At 37.0% G+C, this 17628-nt stretch overlaps 1 pseudogene; it reads right to left on the bottom strand.

Moving 5' to 3' along the window:
* Nucleotides 1–5031: 5031 nt before the first annotated feature.
* Nucleotides 5032–5504, bottom strand: LOC122730442 (annotated as a pseudogene).
* Nucleotides 5505–17628: the final 12124 nt, after the last annotated feature.

The raw sequence follows: 17628 nt of genomic DNA, 5'->3' as shown, positions 1-17628 counted from the left end.
CTCTCACCATCCTTGACATCTTCCTGAAAGAATTCTTTCCTGATTCTCCTGGTTGGTGGCCCCTCCCTCAATTTACCTTATATTATAACTGCGTACATATTTTGGTCCCCGCCTAGGATGGAGGCTCTTTTGGGGAACCTGTATTAGTGCCTCGTACATAGTAGATACCTAATAATGGTTATTGAGTTGAATTTGATTCCAATGGAACTAGAGTCCAAACACAGACCCAGCTACTAAAAGGGAAGGTTTTTTTTACTTTCTCTTTCCTCAGGGACAGAAGAAGCTAGAGCCAGAGTTCTGCACTAACTTCACAAATGTTTTTTTCCCCTCTATATTCTTTTCTTTCTCCTCCCATAGGTCTATATGTTCTCTCCTTTCCTGTTTACTGTATCATGTCACCTTTTCTGGTAGAGAGACTAGAGTGCAGGCCAAGTCAGCTGAGTGGAAGCTGGAAATTCCTGATATAACAACACATTGAAAACTGTAAATGCAGACTGGCAACAAAGTCTCTGGAACCATTAAGTTGCACAAAGCTAATGCATATACTAAAATCTGCCCATTCATCTTATCAGAGACAGGTGTTATCCAATTAGCATTCCCTGTTTACTTCACGGTTCTTGTCACAGATATGCTTACGAGATGAGACATTCACATCTGTCCATGTCTCTTAATTATCTTAAAGAGATACTGAGTGTTTAAAAGCACCAGTAATATACCAAACTGTCTCAGACCCTTTGATCATGGCCCTCCCTTTATCTAGAATGCTTTTTGCATCCCCTTCAGTCTCTCCAGATCCTACTCATCCTTCATATGTCCCTTGAAGATCGAAGGCCTTGAGGTCCCAGTATTAGAATGTTTGTAGATAGCACAGACAGTCCAGAGGAAAACTATGTGAAGTTCTTAACTGCCTCACAATGGGAAGGACAGAAGCTCTCCAGCTTTGTACTGCAGTTAAAGAAATTGCAACAGAGACCTGTTATCAAAGTACATTTGATTGATCCAAGTGATTAAAGTGACTCTAAACAATTATCTTATATCACTGTGCCTTCAGCTCTATAAGAAACAGAAAGTCTCTCAGCCACTCAGAACTCATCTAGTTGATCCAGAAGAAAGTAGCAGAGGATATTGGAAAAGTGAGTACAAAAACTGGACAGAAAAACCATGACTACCCGACACTTAATGAATTTGCTAGTAGTAAAATCACTGACAGAGAGACCATAAATTATCATTTGAGGCCTTGTAATAGTCTTGAAAAGCATCAAGATTATGTGCATGAAGCTCACCTTCAAGTCTGGACAATCCACAAACCTGTATGTGCCAAAAATATGACCAAACACAGAAGGTAGTCCTAACCAATATGAATTCCACATTCATTCCTGGCCTCAGTGAACCAATAGAGTTGTAGATGTCCGGAGGACCAAAAACCATACTGATCCCCACCACAGAGGGTAGATGTCATTTATGCAATGCTACCTCTATCATAATAAAATGTGGCTGAGAGGCTAGTATTTCCATTTCCCCTAGAAATGTTCTTCTTGGGGAAGTAAATATGGCTTTGAGCTGAATTTTCATGTCCTGATCGACCATGGTCAATAAGATGAGTAGATAAGAACAATTTGTTCCAAAGGTCATGAAAGCAGCTAAAACAGGTGCTGTGGAGCACTTAGAGCTTGGTCAGACATCAGAGTCACCAAGATCATCCAGTGAATCCTGGACAAAGCCAGTCATCTTGACTTTTGTCTTGCCACTGGACTTTGATGACTCTAGAAGAGAGTAAGGTTGATGACTTTGAGCATCTCTCCTTCACTTAAATCCAATTCGTGCACAGCATGACAGCACTGCATGATGTCATTGATACTCTTTATAAATGAAAGATGAACAACTTATCCTTCAAGACTCAACTCAAATCTAGCCAGCTCCGTGAAGCCATCCCTGATTATTCTGTTTTTCATTGAAATAACTGTCTTTTAAACTACTCCGACACATAGAGTCTAGCATGGAATTTAGTAGTAAATTATATGTGTGTGTATCACCCTGTTACGACAATTAGCTTGTTTAAAGTGTTTTAAGTCAAGTGCAATAAAATTGCCTCTCAGGTCTATGTGGTTCCTTCCTCTTCTGTTAAGGAATTTATATTAAATGAAAAGTTAGCTACACTTTCACAGTTGTTCTGAATTTCCATTAGGAAAATTCTTAACATTAGGGGAAGCTTAGGGCTCTCCCCTTAATTTCTATTCGTATTTCTCTCTAGCTAGCCCCTAGTCTCTTTATGGTGAGAAAAAATTCAAGTGACTGAGAACATTTGGATAAAGAAGCAAGCAGGGTGTATTACTTGTCTGTTACTAGACAGAAACCAAGAGGGGAAGTTGGGCAAAGAGCAGATATTGAGTAAGTTGTTTTCCACATTTATAAAATGGGGATAATAATAGAAACTACCTCATGGGATTATTGTGAATATAAAGCGAGATAATATATGCAAAGAGCTTAGCAAACCTTGAAATGCTATAAAAATATGAATTATTATTATAAAGATGTGGATTGGGGGCAGCTAGGTGGCACAGTGGATAAAGCCCTGGCCCTGGATTCAGGAGGACCTGAGTTCAAATCCAGCCTCAGACACTTGAAGCTTACCAGCTGTGTGATTGTGGGGAAGTCGCTTATCCCTCACTGCCCCTCAAAAGAAAAATTAATTAAAAAACATTTTTAATTATAAAGATGTGGGTCATTTTGTGGAGGTGTTCATTGATGTCTATGTCTTATTTAAAACAAAATTTACAAAACCAAATTTATTGTGTACCAAAAGAATTTTAACAATGCCTCATCGTTCATCATAATGGGATAAAATATGTAACCTCAGGATCTAAATATGCTATGATCCCACACATTGTTAATTATGCTTAGTAGTTTTAGTCAAATCATCTTATGTCACGACTAGAGACTGGTAGGCTTAGAACACTTTTTAAATGAAGAAATCGATGTGCTTTTACTTAATAAAGTTGCAGGATACAGAAAAACTGTTCTTGGTAACACAAGAAAAATCTCCCAAGGAAGGAGTCCAGAAACCATTCCAGAATGGTAGGTGGCACTTCTAGTATCTGGTAAAGTTTTGTGCAGCTTGTTAGTGTTGTTGTTCAGTCATGTTCAACTCTTCAGAATCCCATTTGGGGTTTTATTGACAAAGATACTGGAGTGGTTTGCCATTTCCTTCTCCATTCATTTTACAGATGAGGAACTGAGGCAAACATTAGGTGACTTGCCCAGGGTCACACAGCTAGTAAGTGACTGAGGCCAGGTTTTAAATCAGGAAGATAAATCTTCCTGACTTCAGACCCAGCACTCTCTCCACTGCACCACCTAACTTCCCTTGTGCAGCTTAGAGAAAGATTTTTTAAAAAGAAATATTTATTTTGAGGGATTTCAATGTCTAGAAACAGGACCCTAAAATAAGGAGCATTTAGTAGTTTTTTGCTTGTTTGTTTTTTATCTTATTGCTTTTTCCCCTCCCTTCTTTATTCTAGGGGATGGTGAAAAGGCTGATGCTCTAATCATGCTCCTTCCTTCCCTAAACATACAACCATTCCTTCTCCCTTATTGAAGCTGTAAAACATCAGTTAATCAAAATATTCCAAAGGGGACTACACACAAGTGGGAATTTTTTGGCCTGTGTTGAAGGCTAGTGGAAGTGACTGGAGAAAATGCCCCATGGGTCAGGGATACCACTGAAGCAGTCTTTGAAATAAAAAGTTTGAGAAAAGAAATGCCATCCAGCTAAACTGCCCCTGTTCTATTCCCAGTTTTTGAGTTATGAAAACACGTCTGTGCCTTTGCTGCCACTCTACTAAAATCTGGGGTAGAGACACCTGTTAATTACTTCTATAGCTCAATTTAAGGAACAGACATTCTTACATACATGTGTGTGTAAATAGGCCCTTTATAAATTAATGATATTTTAAATACATTAGGAAAACTCACTATTTTCAGAAACTCTTAGGTGGATTATTTTGAAATGCAAATAATCACAAATAATCACCCCTAAATTTATCTGTTTTGAGAGTTGTAATTTGTATTAGAACTTAAGGGGGGAAACCACAAGATACCCCCTCTGCTTTTAAGAAAGTTTTAAAATATTTACCAAACATTTGTACTATATTGTGAGCTCTTGGGGGGGGGTGGAAGCACAAATCAACAGCAAAATGACTGTATCTTCATAATCAGTTTAGTCTTTAGTCATCACACAATTCAGAGTATATGCTGTTTTAAGCAAACCAAATATAAAGATGGGGATGAAACCTGAGATATCTCTGGTATAGCAAATTCCCAAATGAGAAAACTTCCTTTAGCAGTGGCAGTAAGCACCTTCTTTGCAATATAATGGCTTAGAGAGTAGCCAAGAGCACTGAGGCTAAGTGAGTTACCCCAGGTCAAATAGCCAGTAGCAGTCAGAGGGAGGACCTCAGCCTAGGTTTTCCAGCCTTTAAGGCTAGCTCTCTATCCATTATATTTCTTGACTTTTTTTTGGTATTAACTGTACAACTCTATAACAATGAACCCCTCAAAAAAAAAAAAAGACAGTAACAACAAACAACACATAAGGCAGAATAAAGAAATATTTATTTACAGCCTTTATACAGATATTTACAGCTTCCATATGACAAAACTCAACAGGGTGCTAGTTTCCACATCAAAAAAACTCAGAATATTTCATGATGGGTATCACGTATGAATTTGATGTAGCCGGGGCCAGAGTAGAGAGCGCTGGGAAATGCTCAATACCAAGAATGGAGACATGCAGAAAGAAGGCGATTTAAGACAAGCACTAATGCCTTGATCTTCCTGCAAGTTCAATTGCTAAAAATGATTCAAGGTCTGTTGTGGTTGCACAAAAAGGATTTTCTTTCACCCCTTCCTCAATGCAGGCACTGGATTTGAGGCACAGATGTTAATGACTACTTTAGTGGAGGGGTGTTTATCTTGGTGGAGCTCTAGGAGGGCAGGCCTCTACAGCCTGTCAGCTTCTCGAAAAGGAGTCTTCTAAAAATCACCACTTGGCTTTTTGTTTAGCTTCAGATCAGTCCTGTGTCTGTCAGTTTTCTTTCTTCTGCCTTTTTTGGCTGTTATGATGACTCCCTGAAGAGGTGGAGGAAACAGCCTTGTGGGGTTTCACACCCTGCACAATTCCATCCAGATCCCCTGTGTCCTCATGGCTGGGTTCATTGTCCTGATTGTGAAAGTCTGGAGATGTCACTTTCTGCACCAATGCCTGCCTCCTTTTTTTTTTTTTTTTAAATGAGTTAATCCTGAAATCCAGCCAATACACTGACTGCCACTGCTAAAATAACTGAAGATTTACTGAAGAGTCATTTGGCTTCCTTAAATTTTCAGTTCCTACAAATTATTTTTGCTATTGGCGTTTCTCCAGCCCCTGCTTGCATTTTATCAGCTCAGTTAGCTCCCTCCCAGTGTCCTGCATCTGTGGTGGTACAGCTGTTGTTGTGCATTGCCATGTTGGGAAGAAGTACAAGGAAGGAGCCCACATTAACTCGGAAACTAGGTATATAAAAGGATTATTCACATTGCCTTTGTTTTATTGAGATACTAATTTAAAGCATCCCTTTAGTGAACAGCCAATGTGAATTGATACTACAATTCAATTTTCAAATACTGACTTATGTACAAACATGTACAATCTTATGTACAAAATGGCACATTTTCCCCATGGAGAAAAAGGCAGACCTGTATACGGTATGGGTAGCACTATATTTGGTATCTTTCAACAACACATTTACTATAGTTTTCTATGCACAAGGTAAAAGTAAGATTAACATCATGCTTTCAATTCCAACCCATCGTCCCACATACTGATTAAAGCTCTGGACTGTATGTGGTGTTTGGGGGTTCTCTTGTTGGTTTTAATAAGAACTCAATAGTCAGCTTTGAAAAACGTACATTTCCTTTCTATTTTAAAGTAAACAAACATTTTACTGAATTTGACTGTGTGTGTATTTTATGTACTAAGGTTGTCATTTTGACTTCTTTAATTCCAATGGTATTCCTTTTATTGGGGTAGGGGAGGCATTTCCTTCTGGTAAGCATAAATCTACCAAAAGCAAAACAAAGAAGGGAAAAAAGACTGATTTTTAAGCGAGAATGTCAAGTCTATTTATAGGATAATTTAATTGGTTGCAAATATTTGAGTCAGATTTTACAACACCCAGGCTAGTGTCTGATGGTGAGTAGTTTTGAAAAATGTGTTAACTCTTTCAATTAGGGCACCATTTTGGTATAGTGAATTTGAAGATTATTAATGGTCCTCTTGTGGCCTGAAAGAGTTAAACTATCAACTTAATTTTCCATAAACACAACACTTTTTTAATCTCCCTGGAATTGCACAGTGTTTTTCATTTTTAAAACTCTATTCTAATTCTTCTGTCAGAGTTTTTACAGATCAGTTGTGTCTAATTCAATACTATGAACCTTGTTTGCTCTTAATAAATAGTAATTGGTGAAATTGATGATGACAATGATAATGATGTCCTAATGCTTTTTTGGAATCTTTCTCTTTTATATACATTTTCTTGGGAAAATCCTAGACTGGAAATCCTGAGTTGTTCATTTTATTAGTATATTTTAAAAAATCATTTTCAAGAAACAGATGCCACAACTTTAGTTTCTCACACACACACACACACACACACACACACACACACACACACAAATAAGGATAAAGAATAGACCTGTGATTTTACTAGTACAGGAAACTCACAGATAAGAAAACTCCCTCTATCAAGTCAGATAAGTACTTTCTCTGAAGTTTATCATTTTAGAGAGTTACCTAGAAAATTTGTAGGTTAAGTAACTTACTATAGGTCATCAATGAGTATATGTCAAAGGCTGGACTTAAACCCAGGACCTTAAGACTTTGATGCTATTTCTATATCCACTGTGCCACATACAAATCTGTCTATATATAATTACATGCAGAGGCAGAGACAGAGAAACAGAGACAATGCTATTAAGTAGCATTACAGATCTGTCTCTTGTTCCTTTTTCTCTCACTGTCTCTTTCTAGCTCTGTCTCCATCTCTGTCATCTATGAATATATATCTAGAGCTAGAAGGCAAGGCAAGAATTTAACAAGAAAGTACTATGTGCCAAATACCATGCTAAGTGCTAGGGACACAAATATAAACAGATAGTCCCTTCCCTCAAGAAGTTTACATTCTAATGGGTAGTAATACATAGGGGAGTTGAAAAAGAGAGGTAGGGAGAAAGCCATGGTGTAGAAGTTTGGAAATTCAGAGGCACCGCTGGGAGGAGAATAAATTTTGACTGGCCTAGGTGTCTCTCCAAAATGGGAGTCAGCTAATGAAACTCACCAATGAAGAGGCAGCCAGCTTTCAGTAGACTGATTCTATAGGCTGTGGAGTTTCCACAGAGCTTCCAGAGTGATACTGCAGCAGAGACTTGTTGATAAAGTTTGAAAAATCAGCAGCATTGTAGAGAGGGAGAAAAAAGGGACTTTAAATATTAATCTAATCTAACTTAATCTACTCTATTTTTCAGTTGAGAAAAATGAAGCCTAGAAAGGTTGAGTCACTTGCCCAAGGACACAAGTAGTAGAAGCCAAATTTGAACTGAGGTCTTATGACTTCAATACTCATTCTGCAGCCCTACCCTGTCTTCCAAGATAAATATCCATAGGTATAAAGGGTTTTCCAAAAGTCTTGATACAGTTTTAAGCTGTAAAAACGCAAAACTTCACCAAGACTTTTGGAATACCCTGTATAGATAGATGCAAGAATGTATGAATTCCCATCTGAGGTTTATGTTTGGAGTTGCCATTAGTTTACTTAAATCAACTTATAAAAAGGTCAGAAGAGCATTGCAATATTGCCATTTTTTCTCATGCTAACCTTAAAAATGTCATTTCAATGTTAAATGTGAAATTTCAAATTGAATCATGACAGTAATTGTGATTGTGAATTACATCTATGCAATGTGCTATTTCTTAGAGGAAAAATTTCCCTCATGATCTAAGAAAAAAAAACCCGAGTCATTTAGTACTGTTTATGAAATACATAGTTGCTATGCAATAGGACAAATTCATTTCCCTGCCTATTAACTGCTAAAATCAAGTTGGGAAATGTCCCCAAAAATGTCCTAAATGTCCTCAGAATGAATGCTATGTAGTGATGTGTATATATTCACAATAACTTTGCCAAGTAAAATTTCTCAGCTTGAGTTCCTGGAGTATGCCCTTAAAGTTATTGGAAGATCCTGTAACGATTGGAATAACGCCACCTGCTGGATACTTACTGTAGAAGAGTTCTGCCCATGAAGGGAAGGTCTTTGAGGGCAAGACCAGGAGTCAGGAAGTGACGCGGGCTAGTGGGAGGAGGAAGGAAGAGACTGGCGCTGAGTCTCGCTTTTTTTCATCTGGACTCTGGTGGAGAGCGGAGCTAGAAATGTGCTCTCCCTTTAATAGATAGGAATCTAGGCCTTTCTCTCTCTTTACCAAATTCTTATTCTCCTTAATAAATGCTTAAAAGTCTAACTCTTGCTAAAGCTTATAATTTATTGGCGACCACTCATTAAATATTTTAGACAGACTAGCTAGAATTTTAGCCCTTAACAATCCATTTCATTATGTTGCAGGATATGCTAAACCTATAAACTACAGTGTCATGTAAAATGGAAAAGAATGAATAATGATATATGTATTCAATAACTCTGATTGTGACTCAGGCACGTGGATTAAAACTCAGTTGCTTAACCATCCTGCTGTTTTATTTGCCCAATCTCAAACATCCTAATATTTGGAAATATGTAATTGACTGGATTTTTCTTCCTGGGTGAGGATATTTGGCATCACATACACACGTCTTTCACCTTTAGATAAATTCAGTTGGCTCCAAATATTATTTCTTTGAAATTTTCTCCATCAATTCAACTCAAGTCAACAGCAAGCATTTATTCAGTGCTGGTTTTATGGCAGGTACCATGCTAGGTGGCACAGTGGATAAAGAGCTGGACCTGAATTTAGGAAGACTCATCTTCATGAGTTCAAATCTGGTCTCAGACATTTACTAGTTTTGTGACTCTTGGAAAGTCACTTAACCCTTTTTGCCTCAGTTTCCTCATCTGTAAAAGGAAATGGCAAACCACTCCAGTATCTTTGCCAAGAAAATCCCAAATGGGTCATAAAGAGTTGAACATGACTGAAACAACTGAACTATACAAAATAACTGGGATAAAAGAAAGGCATGCCTCCAAGAGGGTAACATGTAAGTAATGAGGTAGATGCAAAATACATACATAATAGAATAAAGGTAATATCAGAGGAGAGACTCTGCTGTAGAGGGAAATTGCAGAAAGTGGAAGGGAGTGAGGAGACTGGGAAGACCTATTGCATAAAATGGGTTTCTTTTCAGTTTCTCCATTCCAAGGGGCACATAACAAGATTCCAAGTCCTCATGATTTTACACTTGGATGAATGAAATGTCTTTTTTGCTAACATCAGTCTCTATAGTTCATCTAGTATACCAGTCTGATTTATTTTCCTTAAAGGTATAGTATTTTCACCATGCTTCTCCTTGGCCTGATGAAGCTTCCATAGAACCCCTCTTTTTACTTTTATACTACAATATAATATATTCAATTGGAAAGGTGGACAATTAACGGGATTGTGTCCCAGCAAGGATAACAACATTTGTAAAAACCTAGGTACAAAAATGAGAAATCAATTCAACCCACTATTCTATATACTTCAATATTTCAATGATTAAATGAGCTCATCAATGATCATACCCTGTCCAAGTCTTCTTAGCCTCTGCTGCTTTTGTTCATGTCTTCTCACAAATCCTCTGCAGAAACATCCACAAAACACACCAGGACCCTTCCCCTTTGAAACTTAACATTATGAGGTTACAAATACAGCACATGAACATGGGCCATCTGTTTGTTATAACCAGGCAGTTGATGCATCTTTTGGGAATATATATTATACTACTTATTGCAAGAAATTAATCATTATTAAAGCCTATTTATGTCCACCATCAATGTCTCTGACTCACCCTTTGGGTGACCGCTAAATTTTATTCCAGATGTTAAATAGATGAGTTTGGGGGGTAAAATGCTTAGGTAATTGAAATTGGTGTACAATTTCCCAAATGCACTCCATCTTACTACCTTCCACTTCTTCATTCCTTGGCCCTGCACAGTTCTTTCAACTCTTTTGAAGGAACTAGAAATAAGGGAGAAGCATATTAACCTAATTCACTGTACAATAAAAAACCAATAATAGAATCCATAGCACTCATGAAGAGTTGTACATTTTGTGGACTGCCCATCTCACTGTACATGATAAATAAGAAGCATTCTAGATCCACTTGGAAAACACTGAACAAGTGCAGATTTTATTAATAAGATTTTGTCACATTTTAGGGTTGATAGAGTACGTCATCCACAGACAGGAAGGAATACTAAAATCCTCCATGATTAGTCCCTGCCCTAGACTATCCAATATTATTTCTGTTCCCACCAGAAATCCTACAGTCCAGCCAGACCAACTTATTCATTGTCTTGATTTCTCACTTGGGTATCATTTTTGTATTCACTAGTGTTGTTATCCTTGCCTGAAATCTTCTCCCATTAATCCTCTACCTATTCAGATCTTACCCCATCCCTCTTTCTAGGTCTAGTTCACCTTCCACTTTCTCCATGAAAAATAACCTGACTATTTCTGTCATTATAAATTTTCCTCCTTTTCTAAACTCATACAAAAATGTACAGTGGATAACTCAGAATTTAACACTTAATTATGCACTGTCTTATACATTCACTATCTTTTAGTCTCTTAGACTGTTGGAGTTGGAGGAGATCACTGAGACTATCTAATCTAACTGCTTCATTTTACATATGAATGTGTGATATGTATACATATATTTATATACACACATACATATACATGATATATACACATAGAGCTAATATACACATAGACATATGTATTTGTATATACATATATTTGTATATGTATATGTTTTTTCTCTTGCTACACCCCCAAACAGACCTATTATTTCTTTGGTATCTGTTTTTCCCAATGAACTTCTTATACTTATTTTTAAATTCATATTGTTACCTGGCGAACTAAGAAGTTAAGCAATAAGGCCAAGGTCCACATTCAGTATAGTCTGGGGCAGGACTCTAACTATTCTAATGCCTATAAGCATATTGCCTCTCATTGTGAGAGACAGAGACAGAGACAGACAGGGATAGGAAATGAAGGGGTGGGAGGGAGAAAGAAGGAAAGAAAAGCTCCTTGAATATTTTCTTTTTATTGAAAGCCCCAGGTCACTAGCTAAACAGCAAGAATCTCCCACATTCCTTCCTCCAAGATACAAATACAAACTGACCGGCAACTCTTGACCTTTCAACAACCACACAAATTGCTAACTCTAAGAAAATTATATTATTTCATGTATATGTGTGTACCAATTGGAATGACACCACCTGCTGGAGACTTACTGTAGAAGAGTTCCGCCCATGAAGCGAAGGTCTTTGAGGGCAAGACCAGGAGTCTTTTCTTTGGCATCAGGAAGTGACACGGACTAGTGGGAGGAGGAAGGAAGAGACTGGCACTCACTCTCGCTCTCTTTCCTGAGGACTCTGGCGGAGAAGGGAGCTAGAAATGTGCTCTCCCTTTAATAGATAGGAATCTAGGCCTTTCTCTCTCTTTACCAAATTCTTATTCTCCTTAATAAATGCTTAAAAGTCTAACTCTTGCTAAAGCTTATAATTTATTGGCGACCACTCATTAGATATTTTAGACAGTTTAGCTAGAATTTTAGCCGTTAACAGATGGCTGACCACGAAGAGGAAAGCTGAACCTCACTTCTGATCTTTCAGTTGGGTAAGAAATTTCCCCTACCCTAACCCTTTAAATCCAAAGTACTGCTGAATTGCCCAGTGTTTTCCCTTTAAATTTTTTCAAATGGACCTTTTAAACTCCCTAATTACCCTATTTTTGATTTTAGTCTGTTTAACCAGACAAATGGGGGATAAGATCATGTTAATGCTTTGTTTTTGTGGATTTTCTATATTTCTTTTTATTTTTGTTAGAAGAGCCAGCAACTTACTCACACAAGGAAATATCTCTCCCTCTCCCAACCATGCTTTTTCAGAGAAACCTGAAGAGATTCCTGCTGCTTTTCCCAGTTCTAACACTAATTGTTGCTCTAATTTTGCATGCCTGGAGGCAACAACCCACCCACTTGAAGTTTTTAATCCCCTAGCGCCTGGAGGCAAAGTGGGGGAAGAGGAATCCAGGCCTGAGTTCAAAATCAAGTCTGATTCAAATTGCCCTGGTCCCTCCCCTCCTCTCCAGACCCCACCCTCTGCTCCCCCCATGGCCAAGTCCATTGCTTCCCCTGCCTGGGAAGTCCAGAGATCTGATGTGCATGCTCAACTTTCTCTAACTACATTTGCAGCTTCAGGCTCAGCCCTTCCCCAGCCTGGCTGTGCTTCTAAGACAACCTTAGAAAACCCTTTAAATTCCAGATATGCTTGTTTTGTTCATAATTTTGCTAACCTGCTTTTGTCTTTAATTAGTAATCTTATAAAGCATTTGTATGGTGAAAAGACTGACAGACAATATAGAGGGGTTAAAGAAGAAAAACTTAAGCTGAATAAGAATGACAACCATCAACATAGTCTAAGACTCCATTTCTTTTGCCATGGAAGGGTATATATTTTACAGAAATGTAGAAGTAAGCAGCAAGGTATTGATATGAGTACTGGGGATTTTAGATATCAGAATCAAAAGTGTTCTGAATTTACTCAGAGTAATAGTATCAGTTCAGAGGTTACATAGGATTTCTATTCTATTACATATACATTTTGAAATTAATGGTATGGGTTTATTTTCATAGAGTTTTTCATGCTTTTGAGATTGTATTTTATACTTAGTTTTTAAAACAAGGAGAATATTTGTAAAAGCGTTTTATAGTCATGTGATCAAGTTTATATTTTATAATACTCTTATTAATATTAAGTTCATATTCATTTAGATTTCCTTAGTTTGAATTTCATTGTCTTTTATTGTTCCATGTGTATTTTCTTCTATTCATTCATCTAATTTTGAAACATGGTTTTGATTTCATAATACAATGTTAATTCTAGGAGTATTGTGCTCCCATATTCTGAGTTGTTTGTTTTTGTTATTTTTTCTCAACTGATTATTTGATCAAACTCTTTAAAGCATTTCCCTGGCAAATTGTTTGCCATGGCAAGTGTAAATTGATTCTAGAAGTATTATTTTTGATAAACATATTCCAAAAAAAAAAAAAGAGGGGAACATTTGTAAAAGTTTTCTATGAGACTGTGTTGTTCTTTAACTTGTATTTAAATATGTTCTGATTTTTCACAAAAGTAATAGTATACTAAGTAAAAAAAAAAGGGGTATCATTTGAAATTGTTGCATAATTATATATTATATTCTGAGTCAAGATGTATTCACATTTTTTTGCAATCATTTATTATCCTCAATTTTTAAATCCATATGAGACTTGGATTATGGGAACTTATCATTTAAGACATTAATTGCCTTTATTCTGAGTTATCAGATGCCAGTTGGCCAAGATGCCATCCAATCACAAGAGGAATACATGCAAGAGCAGACACTGAACTGTCACATGAGGGGAGACATGCATGAAGTCAAGGTATGGCCGAGGGAACGGCTTTTGACAAATGTTGAGGTTGGATTCTCTTGGTTTGATATTTTATTTTATTTTTCCCCACAATATTGTACGGATGGCTGGAAGTTTTGATCCCACCCATCTCATTTCTACACCTGGCTTCTATGCTCCCTCCTATATGCCTGATGCCATGGACATCTCAATCCCATGCATCTGATTAAGTCTGACTCAGTTTCCTCCAATATGTTCGGTGGCATGGACATATATTCCATCCACCTATTTTAAGCCTGGCATACTGTATGGGCAATACATATTGCTCAAGTGTGGGAATGCTCATATCCCATCATTTCTCTGTTCTTTTATGGTAACCCCCATAATTTTCTCAGGTGTCATGATAAATAACAGTATTAATTTGGCCTTGACATCTGTTACCAATTATATTAGATTTTTTAATTTCTCGTAATGGCATGAGGATGATTAGGCAGATGATGCAAAAAGTGATGAAACAAAGATAAAAACTATTTTTAAAAATTAATATCACAGCAATTGTCTCCTCAATTACCCTCCATAAAGGAGGACTGTAATAATATTATAATTTTAAAGAATGGTTCAATTTTTGTTTTATTAGATGTTTCATGTGTAACAACCAAGATTCTGAATTCCCTTAGACATGTTTTTGAGAACCTTCGTTTGATTTGATTATTGACAAAGCTATTTTAAAGTTATGTTAAGCTCAATTTTGTAGGAAATTTTCCTGGCTGATTACCGGCATCCACACATCAACCCCTGAAAAGACTTCCATTCCACGACTACACCTAGAGGACATCTGAGAAGACTTTCAGAGACTCAGCACAGGGCTTAGTACATTGTAGGGTCCTCTGAATCTTTGTTGATGGTATTTCTTCTAGAAATTTGACTCTTTTGAACTTATCAAATTTATATTTTTTTTTGGTGAGGCCATTGGGGTTAAGTTACTTGCCCAAGGACACACAGCTAGTGTCAAGTGTTTGAGGTCAGATTTGAACTCAGGTCCTCCTAACTCCAGGGCCGGTGCTCTATCCACTGCGCCACCTAGCTGCCCTGCTATCTTCTTTTATATGGGTATTTCCTAAACTTTGGTGGGTTTTTTTCACAAAATGTGCAGCTCTTCATAAATGCCATGGATTCTATTATTGCTTTTTACTGTATAGTGAATCTAGGTTAGTATGCTCCTCCCTTATTTCTAGCTCCTTCAAAAGAGCTGAAAGCACTATTCACTAACAATATGAACTCTCTCAGAGTTAGGTTATTTACAATATATTTATGTATGCATCATGTAACTAAATAACTGTTTGCTCATGGTACTAGCTGTGATGGAAGAAGACATGAATATTTTAAAGACTCTGTTCAAAGACCTATATTTTCTTTTATATGCTGTGAACTATATATAGAAGGAATGAATAAATTGTTATGACAGGAAAATTTTGCAACAAATTGCACTTTGGAAGGAACTAATATAGCCTTCTTTTTTCTTTATTAGGTGGCATCTGCCTTGTACATAATTGGTGCTAAATGAATGTTATATAATCATGACTAGTATTCAGTTGCGTTTACCTATTGATGGGCCAAGTGTCTGTCTTCCTTTAATTTCACTTCATCCAGCATTTGTCCAGGTTCCCCAAAACAGGCTTTTTCCCTAAATTATTTGTTGCCTTCAAAAGCCTCACCATGTGCCTCATCTCCTGTGCCCCATCATTCACTTCTTTTTGACCATTTAACATTTACAGGATTGCATAGATGCAAATATTTACTGTCTTATCAATTCTGCTTCTACAATATCTTTCACATCTGTCCCCTTCTTTCATTTCCACTTTAGCCACAGTAGGTCAGGTCCTCTTTAGTGATTACTGGAACTATCATAATAGCCTGTTCATGGGTCTTCCTACTTCTCTTCTCATCCCTCTCTCCAATACATCTTTCACTCTGTGGCCAAAGTAATCTTCCTAATATATCATATTGTTCAAGTCACTACTCAGTTCAGTAAATATTTATTGAATGTAAATTTGACTAAGAAGTTTTTACTGTCTTACTGAATAGAGTCAAATCTCCTTATTCTGACATTCAATGCCCTCCATAAACTTTTTCCAAGTTTATGAAGTGGGCTTCATCTGTAAAAATAGGACATTGGACTACATGTCCCTAAGCTTATTTCCACCTCCATATTTGCGGTCCTTGGATAGATTCCACATTTTCATCTTTAGCTCATACTGTTCCCTTCATGCACTATATATGTGCCAAACTGTACTCTTCACTTGCCATATCGTCCTTCCTTCTCCTATCTCTTTGCCTTTCTTTATGTCATCCCTTCTAAGTGAAATGGACCCCTTCTGCTCCATCTCTACCCATTAAAATTCCTTGTTTTATTTAAAGTCCAACTCAGGTATTACCCCCTTGTAAAAGTGTCCTCTGATCCTCTTACCTGAAATTGATCTTTCTTTCATCAAATTTCCATGGTGCTTTTTCTGGAACTGTGACTCATTTGAACTTATTAAATTTATATCAATTAAACTTAACATATATTCTTCCTTGTATCTTTGGTAGATTTTATCACTCGTCCCTTCCTAGATGGTAAAAGAAATAAGAGTAGGGTCTGAATTTCATTTCATTATTTCATCCCCAGTGCATAATACAATACTTTGAACATAGTGTATATTTAATAAATGTTTATTGAATTTGATTGAACAAAGTACTTGATACGATTTCTCATCCTCTTCTTGAATTCAAGATAAAAAGATGTGGGAAGAGTGATAAGATAGCTGAATCAGATCTTGAATGACTAGGTGCAAAAAATAATCCTCACTGGGTTGATGTAACAGAGAAATCTTTGGTGCAGTGCACGAGAAATCTGTTCTTGGTTCTATACTGTTTGACACTTTTATCAATGACTGGAATGAAGCAATAGCAATCATAAATAAAGAATACTTATAAAATTTGCAGATGGTCTGAACCTTGGAGGCAGAGTTAACATAATAGATGACAGAGTTATGTCTAATAAGGGAGTCATAGTCCCACTATATTCTTCCCTGTTCAGATGACATTTGAAATATTTAACTCAATTCTGTATGCTAAATTTTAGGAAGGGCATAAACAAGCTAGAGTGTGTCCTGAAATGAACAACCAGGGATGAAGGGAGGGAGGGTATAAGGGAGGAAGACCATGCTGTATTAAATAAATGAGAATATTCATCTTCCTAAAAAGAACATCTTGGTGGGACATGTTGCTTGTTTTCAAGTATAGGAAGATCTGTCACAAAAAAGAGAGGACAGATTTGTTGTACCAAAGTCCAGAGGAAAAAACTTGGAGCACTAGGGAGGAGATGAAGAAAAATATGTTTGCCTTGATGTAAGGGAAGTATCTCAATATTCAGAGTTGTCCAGAAGTAGAATGAGTTGTCTTGGAGGGTAGCACTCTCTCCTCTTCTGGATTTCAAGCAAGGCCTGGATGAGTAATTTGTTGGCTGTGTTATCCAGGGGATTTGTAGGTACCTTTCAACTATGCAATTCTGTGATTCAATTCAATGATTTAAATTCTCCATTTCTGTAGCCACTGTCCTCTATATAAATACTCATCACTTTATGCCTGGATTAAGACCAACAGCTAATCTTCTCCCTCTACTCTCTCCTTTCTCCATAAATTTGATCGCATAGCTGTGAGAATATGATTTTTTTTGAGAAAAAAGATTGTGAAAGTTAAAATTCCAGAGAGTTATATAATACTTGTATTCATGCTTTCTTGAAATCTTGTTGCTTAACAACTCAATTGGGCCATGAGAAACTTAATCCCAGCCGTTTAAATCCTGGGAGAATTTGACTTAACAGCTACCCTCATGGCTTCAACCTAATTTTCTTTCTATTGAAACCACTTGCTTCCTTGATCTTAGTTTCTAGTTCATTTT

This window comes from Dromiciops gliroides, chromosome 6 (assembly GCF_019393635.1).
Source record: "Dromiciops gliroides isolate mDroGli1 chromosome 6, mDroGli1.pri, whole genome shotgun sequence".
Classification (NCBI taxonomy): domain Eukaryota; kingdom Metazoa; phylum Chordata; class Mammalia; order Microbiotheria; family Microbiotheriidae; genus Dromiciops; species Dromiciops gliroides.
This window is presented reverse-complemented; position numbering and strand designations above follow the sequence as displayed.